The sequence below is a fragment of the Bos grunniens genome, chromosome 12 (assembly GCF_055505025.1).
Source record: "Bos grunniens cultivar Pamir isolate PY7600 chromosome 12, Bosgru_T2T1.0, whole genome shotgun sequence".
In the NCBI taxonomy this organism is placed as follows: domain Eukaryota; kingdom Metazoa; phylum Chordata; class Mammalia; order Artiodactyla; family Bovidae; genus Bos; species Bos grunniens.
Genome location: NC_141176.1, coordinates 55,812,131 through 55,823,066, shown reverse-complemented (window position 1 = coordinate 55,823,066; position 10,936 = coordinate 55,812,131). Strand labels below are relative to the sequence as shown.

Genomic DNA, 10,936 nt, shown 5'->3' with positions numbered 1-10,936 from the left:
CTGTAACACAGGAGATGCAGATTTGATCCCTGGGTCGGGAAGATTCCCTGGAGAAGGAAATGGCAACCCACTCCAGTATTCTTACCTGGGAAATTCCATGGACAGAGGAGCCTGGTGGACTACAATCCATGGGGCCACAAGAGTCAGACATGACTGAGCGACTAAACCACGAATGGAGATGAAGACATAGAGAACAGACTCCTGGACATGGCAGGGAAGGAGAAGGGATGGATTGAGAGAGTAGCATGGAAACATATACATTACCATATGTAAAACTGATAGTGAAGATTTGCTGTATGACACAGGGAGCTCAAATCCAGTGCTCTGTGATCAGCTAGAGGGGTGGAATGGAGTGGGAGGGAGGCTCAAGAGGGAGGGGCCATATGTATGCGGACGGTTGATTCATGTTGATGAATGGCAGAAAACAACACAATATTTTAAAGCAATCATCCTCCAATTAAAAAAAATAAATTTAAATAAAGGAAAGAAAAAAATAGTAAAAGGGCTGGAGTGAAACAGTTTGAGGAAAGTGGTAAGACTTTCAGTATCTTTTAAGAAAAACAACGTTGGCTAGAGTGGAGAGGAAAGGTATGGCCAAGGAGAATCGTGAGTTCAATTAGGGGTGGAAACCACTACCAAACTCTGATCTTCTGAGGAAAGAGCAAATCCTAAAAACACCTACTTTTCTGAGGCTATTCACGGGGAAAGTTCATAAAACATAGTCCTGGGACCCAACCAGGGTATTCAGATTTGATAATAGTATGAACATGACAGTCTCACGGAGATGAAACTCAAGCCAACAGATGAAACAAGAATGAACCTACATGCCAATATTGGAAGCGGGGCAAATACAAGTGGAATGAAGAGGCTATGGGTCAGAGCCTGAGCAGTACGCAAGAGAGCAGAGCCTGTGGCCAGTGGAGGCTTGCTTCAGGAGAATGCATTTTGGAAACAGAGCTATTTGGTTGCTCTATTTATTTTGTCTGTGGTTGGGTGAACTTGGGCTAAGTCCAGACAGTACAACTACAAGCATGCATGGCAGTAAAGAATCCACCTGCAATCCAGGAGACACTGGAAACTCAGGTTCGATCCCTGGGTCAGAAGATTCCCTGGAGGAGGGCATGGCAATCCACTCCAGTATTCTTGTTGGGAAAATTCCATGAACAGAGCAGCTGGCGGACTCCAGTCCATGAGGTTACAAAGAGTCGAACACAACTGAACTGACTGAGCATGCATGAATACCTGGATACAGGAGACATGAGTTTCTCTAGCAACCTCCACAGCCCAGGAGGGGGAACAAAGAAAATGGACTTTGAATAACTTAGGGCTTGATAATAGCTGGACAAGAATGTTGGCAAACCAGTAAACGCATTGATCAAGGCAGGATTTTTTTTTTAAATAGTGTTGCCAGAAATCTGCTGATAGATCAGAGGATGGGGGATGGGATGGCTAATGGAACAGGTGAGAAGAAAAAAAGGAGTGAGAAAGATAGTTATTTCTAATGAAAAGGCAACTGCATATCCAAACTCAATTTTTCAAGTCAGCTCTGGAAATAGATAACATGTGACCCACAATAGAAGCATATGCTATACATGAACAGTTAGAATAAGAGGGTAGAAAAAAAATATGATGCAATTTCCCATACTTTCCAGTTCACTGAAATGGAAAATAATATCAGACTATGAGAAAGATCAGATTATGTGTACTTTCAAGGAGCAGCAGGAAGAGTATGTCTAAGGAAGTAAATGAGATCATTTCACAAATAAGAGACATCACAATTTAGGTCTTGTATATGACTGATCATCCTTTGGCACTAGCCCTTGAGCTTCTCTGGTGGCTCAGATGGTTAAGAACCCGCCTACAATGTAGAAGACCTGGGTTCAATCCCTGAGTCAGGAAGATCCCCTGGAGAAGGTAATGGCAACTCACTCCAGTATTCTTGCCTCGAAAATTCCATGGACAGAGGAGCCTGGCAGGCTACAGTCCATGGAATTGCAAAAAGTCAGACAGGACTGAGTGACTAACACTGTACTATATGCTTAAGGTGCTACAGACCTGAGATACAAATCATAAATTGACTGTTATTTCTATAGTGTTTTACTGTTTACAACTCACTTCACTTTCTACTATGTTCAGTGACTCGGGGTCATCCTGAGAGAGGGGGATCACAACACCCTCCTCCCTGGTTATACAGAAGCAGAAACTAATATGAAGCAAATCCTTTAAGCAGATATTCTTCTGGCTCTATAGCCCAATCTACTTCCATGACGTCACTTAGCATGAGTAAGACAAGCTTTACGCCTCCATAACAAGATGGAGAAAAATAACGAGACTCCCTGCAAGACAGAAATATCAGGTGCTAAATAAGTGGTGAGAATATATATGAAGGTGAATAAATGAGGATAAATGGTGAGAATAATACTTTTGGTATCTGAGTGTCATACACAAATAAATCTATAGTATTTAATAAGTGATGAAACTACATTGCTATTATGAGAAAAAGTTCTCTCTTTCACCAGTCATTTGTGTAGGCATAAATCTATAGACTTGGCAGAATTTATAATGACTGTGTCTGCCCACAAAGAAAGCTCAACTGCTGTTTATTACAAGGCAGAGATTCCTTGCACTTTTCTATTACATCATTGAAAATATTGATCTTAAGTTATTACCCACACGATCATGAATCAAGTCCTGTGTGTTTACATGCTGCCACCGAAAACACCGATCCAACAGAATCATAATAGGAATCTCCAGTATTGCAAATTCTTAAGGAAATTTGCTGAAACCCATTGGACATACTTTGAATTATTTGTTTGGTTAATTATCAGCGGCTCCAAAGGAGGCCACTGTAAAATCTCTCTCCGTAAACTGCTTTCAAAGCCTCAGGCAGTTTGTAAGCATTACGCATCTTGTACATGCCACACAAAGCTCTCTTTGTGTATTGCCCTGTGTTACTTGTATCCTTGCACTTTTCACTGATGGTTTATAGGAAGCCTTGGCCTACTAACAGGCTGCCCTGACAACTTAAATAGTCTTCCAATCCTCTGAGTTTGAATTTGAACATAAGATCTTTACCGTCATGGTAAACACACCCATCAGGTCACTGGATGAAGCGAAACTTGCAAGTCTCCGAGGCCTTATTACCCAATATCCTTCTTAAAGCTTCCAGATCCCAGACTAACAATTACCACATCTAATGGCTGTTGCTTCCCCTATTATCTTATTATCTTCTCTTAACATCCTTGGCAATTAAGATGATATCCAGTGTGTCTGGAGGAAAGGTGACCCGCATGAGACTTCCTGAGATGTTATCTGAATGCAGGCACTGAAGCTATGATGAGAAGCCTGATGAAAACATTGCATTGACCAAAAGATAGTAAGTCTTTGTTCCAGGGAGAAAATGGGATTGTTTACATTTTTATTTCATTTTTGTTTTCAACTTACACAAGGGGATTCGCTTACATGCAAGGTGTGTCAGCTCATCTTTGGAACTGTGATTCTCAGAATTCCTTTTCCCTGAATTGTTTCAGGTTCCTGTGGACCACAAGAGATATTTGGGGTGACATCAAAAAGGTGGAAAGATAGTGGGAAGCTGCTGTATAGCAGAGATGCTTGGTGATGACCTAGAAAGCTGAGACCCAGGGATGGGAGGGAGGCTCAACAAGGAGTGGATATATTTATACTTATAGCTGATTCGTGTTGTTGTACAGCAGAAACTAGCACAACATTGTAAAGCAATTATCCTCCAATTAAAAAGAAATCTTAAAAAAAAACCCTAAAACTAAAAATAAATAAATAAAATGTGGAAAGAGGGAGTAGTTATATGCTTCTATGATGGGAAATTCCAGGCAAGGCATCGTTCTGACCTGCTGGCTCTCCTTGTCTAAGGGGATCTCAGCCAGCCCTCAGTAACTCCAGCAAGCTTAGTAAACCCTTAGTAAGTCAGCAAGCCCTTAGTAACTCAGCAAGTGCCTAAGCCCTTACTAACTAAGCCCTTAGTATCTCAGCAAGCCCTTAGTAACTCCTCTGCCTTTGAGTTCCCTGGACCCCAGGCTTCCATGTGCAGCTCCTACATGCTCTTCCAACTCATACCAGATCGCCCCTTTCAGTTTCTCTGACCCTTGAACAAGCTCCACAAGTTTGGCTCAAGAGTAAAGAACACCAGCCTCACACTCAAGTCATCAGCAGCAACTATGCTGAGCTTCGTGGGTGGGTTCCACCTTGCCCTGCCCCTCACTACTTCAGCATCTTCCCTTCCCAGTGGCCTGCCCTACTGACTTCAGGCCCAGCATCCGGTGTAGAAAAACAGGCTTGTATCAACGATTCATTCAGCTCCTACACATGTATAAAGTCAAAGCCCTTTGATAAATCCCCTAGTCTTTATCACTCTGAGTGGCTCCGTTTTTCTGATCCAAATTTGGCTAATGAAATATACATATCTGTTATTCTCCAGAGGATAACAGCTAATAAAATATGGTTCAATAATCTATTAAAATTTCAAGTGGTAAAGGAGAAAATTTTCCACTTACTGTTTTATGTTGGTATTTTGAAGCTTCTACCCTTTCAAGTAATTTTATTTTAAAATAGGTTTCTATAGGTAAGATGTCATAATATAAAATTATTGAAAACATAATATTACCTCCAAAAGACTATTCTGAATGCTGCATTCATGCAGAAATTAGTTCAGTCAGATGAGAACCATGTTCTTCATTAGGACATGGATGATTTTTGTAATCCAAACCACTGAAACAATTTCTTAATTTTGACCTCCTAATTCTTCTCACACTTGGGAAAATAAGAGAATTTGTTAAATTTCTTTCAAGGTATGGAAAATATCTTGTAGTGAAGACACTACAGGCAAGTGAAACCAGGAACCAAGCTAATAAAATTACTTATAACGAGACGCCAGTCCAGATTCAATGCACGATACTGGATGCTTGGGGCTGGTGCACTGGTACGACCCAGAGGGATGGTATGGGGAGGGAGGAGGGAGGAGGGTTCAGGATGGGGAACACATGTATACCTGTGGTGGATTCATTTTGATATTTGGCAAAACTAATACAATTATGTAAAGTTTAAAAATAAAATAAAATTAATTTAAAAAAACTAAAAAAAAATTACTTATGAATATATGAACATTCTCTCCTAATATATTTCTCCATACAAGCTATTAATCTAATTTATATCACATACACGGTTCTCTTCTACTTTTTCCTACCCCACAGAGGAAGGAATGTGCTGGTAAAAATTCACAGAGGGGGGTGTTTATAATTGCTAGGATCCTTACAAGTTTAAAAGGCGGAACTAAAAAATTGATATGTGTTCCACAATTCTCTAGTTTTGTTTCTGTCTCTGTATTACTTACATGTGTTGAAGCAATGAGACACTTAACATCTGAGTCACTCAGTGCCACATAGCAATTTAACGGAGTGTGAGGCATGGTTCTTGCCTGGAGAATCCCAGGGACGGGTGAGCCTGGTGGGTTGCCGTCTATGGGGTCGCACAGAGTTGGACACAACTGAAGCGACTTAGCAGCAGCAGAGGCATGGTTATGGAAGATATAAGGAGAACATAAGGACTGCAGAAGATGCAAGGAAGACAAAGACTCAGCCCCTGAAGAAGGGTATGGTCTGTGCCAAGGCTTCAGAGAAGGAAGTTTAAAGAAGAACTAAAGCAACTAAAGGAGTAGAAGAAAGGTGGACATTAAAGCAGAGTCCACAAGCTGGAGAAAGGGTGCTATAAGGAAAACACATTACTTCTGTGCACATTTTATGGCTTCCCTGGTGGCTCAGATGGTAAAGAATCTTCCTGCAATGCAGGACACCAGGGTTCAATCCCTGGGTCTGGAAGATCCTGCAGAGAAGGAAATGGGTACCCATTCCAGTATTCTTGGCCTGGAGAATTCCATGGACAAAGGAGCCTGGTGGGTTATAATCCACGGGATTGCAAAGAGTCGGACACACTGAGTGACTAACACTTCACTTTTTAAGGAGAAGGAAATGGCAACCCACTCCAGTATTCTTGCCTGGAGAATCCCATGGACAGAGGAGCCTGGGTGGGCGGGGGCTACAGTTCATGGAATCGCAGAGTTGAATACAACTGAAGTGACTTAGCATGCATGTAGAGAACTACTGATTCAGGAGTTTTCTCTGGCAATAGTTGTGTGGGTTGCATCAAACAGTATAAAGGCAAGAATTGTAGGAGTTGGTTCAAAAACAATAGGATTGACCATAAATAATATGGAACTAGGAATTCACCATAAGTATGAAGTGTAACTATTTTATTATAAAAATGTAGGATGGGGAGAGATAGAAGAAACACCAAATAAAGTTTTATGTACATGGTCATATTATTTTCACGATAGAAAGTAAGGTCATTTTTTGAGAAGAATAGAATAATAGTTACATTTTAAGGAAAGTAGAAAAGTTTAATGAATCAATTATCTATGGTGGTATTTCCAGTCCCCCTCATGGCTCCAGTAACTGTCCTGTCCACCCTGTTTCATCCATGTGGTTTGCACTAGAACTGCCCAACTATTTGGTTATAACTATTCCTTCTTGGCCACAGTTGGTTAGCCCAGAACTGGCCACCAGACTATAGTGTAACCAACCATTCATTGTGTTCTCCCAGAATTTCAGAAACTTCAGTGTAAAAGTCACTGTCTTTCTAGTAATCCAGGTTTTACCATGGAAACCTAAATGCCATGTCTTACTGTTCTCTCAGTGTGTTTCCCACATTTCCCACCATAGGTAACATAGAACAGATGTGACCTGCCCAGAAAAAAAATTTTTACTAGATTCACAAAGAAGATAATAAACACAAGATGGAGAGAAACGGAAGTTAATTTCTGGGTTCCAGTTGTTACTAAGAACCAGTCCTATTCCCATCCTTTGATTCTGTAAGATATCCCAGGAAGAATTTAATAAATACCCCCAATTGTTTAAGCTAGTGGTTTTCTGATACTTTCAATAAGAAGGCTGTAGTGAATAAAAAATCATTTTGCTCTTCAGAGAATGAGCAGTAGAGTTGAGTAGGGAGACATCTAAGCATGACCAGACACCGTTATGGGGTCCCTATGAAGTCATAAACAGTAATGGTACTCATCTGCTTGGTGTGTGAGTTTCTGCAGAAACATTCTGCAGCCCGGGGATAGACAAAGAGAAAACAGGCTAGTGAACTGATCAAGAACTGTGGTTTTCATTGTAAAGAAACTCCACGGAAGGGCAATAGGACAGGAGCGTTAGTGATATTGACAAACGTGTGATTGAAATTCAGGATGAAATGTCTCTCAAAGGGAATGATGTAATCCATTAGTGATATCAGCCCTGACCAGAAGAACAGGAGGCACCAGAATGGTTCCTAATACATTCCTTTTTTTTCTCCCTTTCAGGATATAAATTTATACTCCAGCCTTCTTTTAATAAAACCAAATTAAATTCCAAATCAAGATTATGGTAAAGAAACTGATATAAAAATCACTGAGCAAAACTGCAACATTTTTGTACAGAAAACCAGATGTCTAGGAGATCAAATCATGTGGTCTATCTTAGGCATAAGATACTAGAAGAAACAGTCACAGAGAAGAAATGAAAATTCTAGTCCTGCTGTTATGGGAAGAAAAAATTAGGCTAAAAAGAGAATTGTGTACATATCATTATAAAATAAAATGGTGACTGCAAACGCCAAAGTTTTATACTTTCCATTTCTTTTTTAAAATTTATTTATTTTAATTGGAGGCTAATTACTTTACAATATTATGGTGGTTTTTACCATGCATCAACATGAATCAGCCATGGGTGTACACGTTCCATTTCTATGCTTCCTTTTCTGTAAGATTTTGAAGTGAGAAACAATTGGTCTTGATGCCCACTCAAATCCCCTTTTACTTACCATTCTAATATCTGTTGTCTATATTTCCAGCTGTCTACACCTGCATTTCATTACCTGTAAATTTTATCTGGCCAAAGCCACAATAGCCTAAGAATTAACAGCCCCTACGAACATCCTTTAACCAACAAGAGAAGGGACTTTGGCGCATAAACATTCTAGCTTGCTCTCCCAACTTGGTACTAACCCTGAAATGCACCCAGATTTTTCTCAGTGAGGGCAAAATCTGGTCACGCCCAGAAACAACTGCTAGTGCTTTTGTTACTGGTTGTCTTTCCTTCCCTATTCTACTTTCTTGCCCTCTATTCACGTTTCCTGAAATTATCTCTCGATTTAGCTCTTAAACTTGAATACTTGCTTCAGGATTTGCTTCTGGGGATATGCAAACTACCAAAAGATTTGGAATAGAGTCTATAGGGCTAACTCATCATTCTAGGACCTCTTTTGTGAGAGTTCAAGATTTAGAGAATTTCCTTTTCCCCCTGTGAGAAGTGTCAGTTCTTTAATTTTTGGTAGTACAAAGATGTGTGAGATCTTTGAGGTATTAGTTCAGGGTTATATAAAATTAAACTGGATGTGAGAAAAGGGGCTAAAGGTTAAAATTATATTAAGAATTTTTTGTTCTATAAATACAGGTTCTTGCTAACTGAAGTGCTGTTGTTGTTCAGTTGCTCAATCATGTCTGACTCTTTGAGACTCCATGGACGGCAGCACGCCAGGCTTCCCTGCCTCTCACCATCTCCTGGGGTTTGCTCAAATTCATGTCCATTGAATCAATGATGCCACCCAACCATCTCATTCTCTGTCGCCTCCTTCTCCTGCCCTCAATCTTTCCCAGCATCAGGGTCTTTTCCAGTGAGTTGGCTAGTTATAATTGCATTAAGAATTTTTTGGTCTATAGATACAGGTTCTTTATAATTCACGTGAGACAATCTATATGTTAAATTAAAGGCTATTATGATATATTGAGGCTAAAATATTGCAAAAGAGCTTTAAACACTATAATATCATAACCTTGGACTGGATTTGTGACAAGGAAGCAGATGAGAATATGTACTTGTAAGTTGCTGCAATAACTCCCACAATTGAATGGCTTCACCCAATTAGAATTTCATTTTACACTATTAATATTCAATGTAGCAGTTCCAAGTACAGGCTAACAGAGATGCTTCACCCAGTCTATCAGGAAATCAGCTTCTAAGGCTTCTGAGGTCACCCCAGGGGTCTCCTCCAATCTAGACAGCCAGAAATAGAAAAGGGCAGAAGGAATGAATCAGGAGAGAACTTTAAGGAGCAGCCTTAAAGGAGGAGGAGTTCATTCCACTCTCATTCCATTGGCTATGATGCAATCATGTGACTATGCTGAACTGCAAGAGGCGGGGTGGGTTATAGGTGGTATTCCCACTGGGAAACAGGACCTGCTTCTCCAAGTGACATCTCTCCTTTAGAAGAGACAGTACCCATTTCTGGCAAATAAATAGCCATCTCTTCCACCACCTGGCTTCCACAGAAGCACTGGTGGCAAAGAACCGGCCTGCTAATGCAGGAGACACAAGAGATGCAGGTATAATCCCTGTGTCAGGAAGATCCTCTGGAGAAGAAAATGGCAACCCACTCCAGGATTCTCGCCAGGGAAATCCCATGGACAGAAGAGCCTGGTGTGCCACAGTCCATGCGGTCACAAAGAGTCGGACACGATTGAGCGACTGAGTACATGCTCCACCACCAGCCATCTGTTTGCCTTATGCAAAATGAATATGCCAAATAAATTAATGATATAAACAAATTACAATTGAATATTAAGTAAATCAAACCATTTTCAAGAATTGGAGAAAGATGGATGATCATGTCAGCAATTCACATACATATTAAAATAATCCTTACCCAATAATTAAAACTTGTCTCCTTCTGCCAATAGCATATTTAAGAGTTCAATTCTCTGAAATGGAAAACACTAATATTTCAATCACTTAAAAAATCCATCAGTGAAACACTTCATTGATTCATATTAATCTTCTCCTATGCTACTTTGCTAAAACAACTACCTTACATACAAATGAAATCTGAGGAAATTCTTATCTCTTCTTTACCACATACCTGTATATTCTTCATGGGGAATATGAAGACCATTTCACAGTTACCTTTTCTCTCCATAAAACTGGATCTGTTTTCTCTGATCTGAGGAGATAAATGCAAGGAGGCAGAGATTATAGAAAATGTAAAGATCAAAACTGAGTCAGACAAGTATTTGGTCTCAATGCCACAGGCTAGAATAAATGGACAACAAATTGAGATTTCTGTTATGAATTCATTGTTCTTCCCAGTACAGCAAACTGCCCTCTTAATTATTGATATAGCAACAATCATTTGTATTAATATGATATCTTCATTATGAGTATCTACATGGGATCTGTTAAAGGAGAAAAATAAATGCAAAACAAAACCCAACTTTTATACTTTGAACTAATTTAGAAAAGATACTGACTTTATTTTGGAAAGTGGACTTATGCTTCATGCATAAGTGATTCTCAAACATTACGTTGTATAGATTTTAAAGGAAAGAAAATAGCTGTAACAATAGTGTTGCTGACTGCTATCGTGATGCTTATAATGGAACTGTTGACGTCTAGCAGTCAGTCTGGGTCAGTCTGGGTGGTGATGGTTTTCATGATCACTAATTTATAAACTATGTGCCAGTTACTGTAAGTGCTTTATATGCTATCTCATACTATTATTATTTCAGATTTATAGAAGAGAAAGCTGAGATTTAAAGAAGATAAGCATCTTGCCCCAAATCACACCAACAGGATACAGATGAGGTATAAACATAGCCTGCTTGACAACACTCTATGCTATTAACCGTTATGTTGTGTGACCTTCCCCAAAGGTACGTCACTGTTTGGTACTCTGTTAAGTACAGGTCTGACAACAAAGAATTAATCTAGTGAAAATGAACAGAAACTAACTACAGTGGTTCCCTCTTATCCAAGAGGGATAAGACCCCCAGTGGATGCCTGAAACCACAGATATCAGTTTAATAGTAACGAAC

General features: G+C 39.8%; 1 protein-coding gene across 33 annotated transcripts in view; it reads right to left on the bottom strand.

The window, feature by feature from the left end:
• The window catches only part of LOC147361797 (uncharacterized), a 331,684-nt gene that overhangs the window by 144,166 nt on the left and 176,582 nt on the right, over window positions 1–10,936 (bottom strand). For 7 of the 33 annotated variants that reach the window (XR_015138284.1, XR_015138282.1, XR_015138283.1 and 4 more), the window contains 4 exons: window positions 9,985–10,065; window positions 9,772–9,826; window positions 3,463–3,534; window positions 86–201 (listed from right to left, as the gene is read on the bottom strand). The gene's annotated coding sequence lies outside the window, so the exon portion shown is untranslated. Of the gene's footprint in view, window positions 1–85; window positions 202–3,401; window positions 3,535–7,127; window positions 9,123–9,771; window positions 9,827–9,984; window positions 10,066–10,936 lie in introns of those variants that run through there. The other 26 variants (XR_015138266.1, XR_015138264.1, XR_015138277.1 and 23 more) reach the window with 8 other exon arrangements.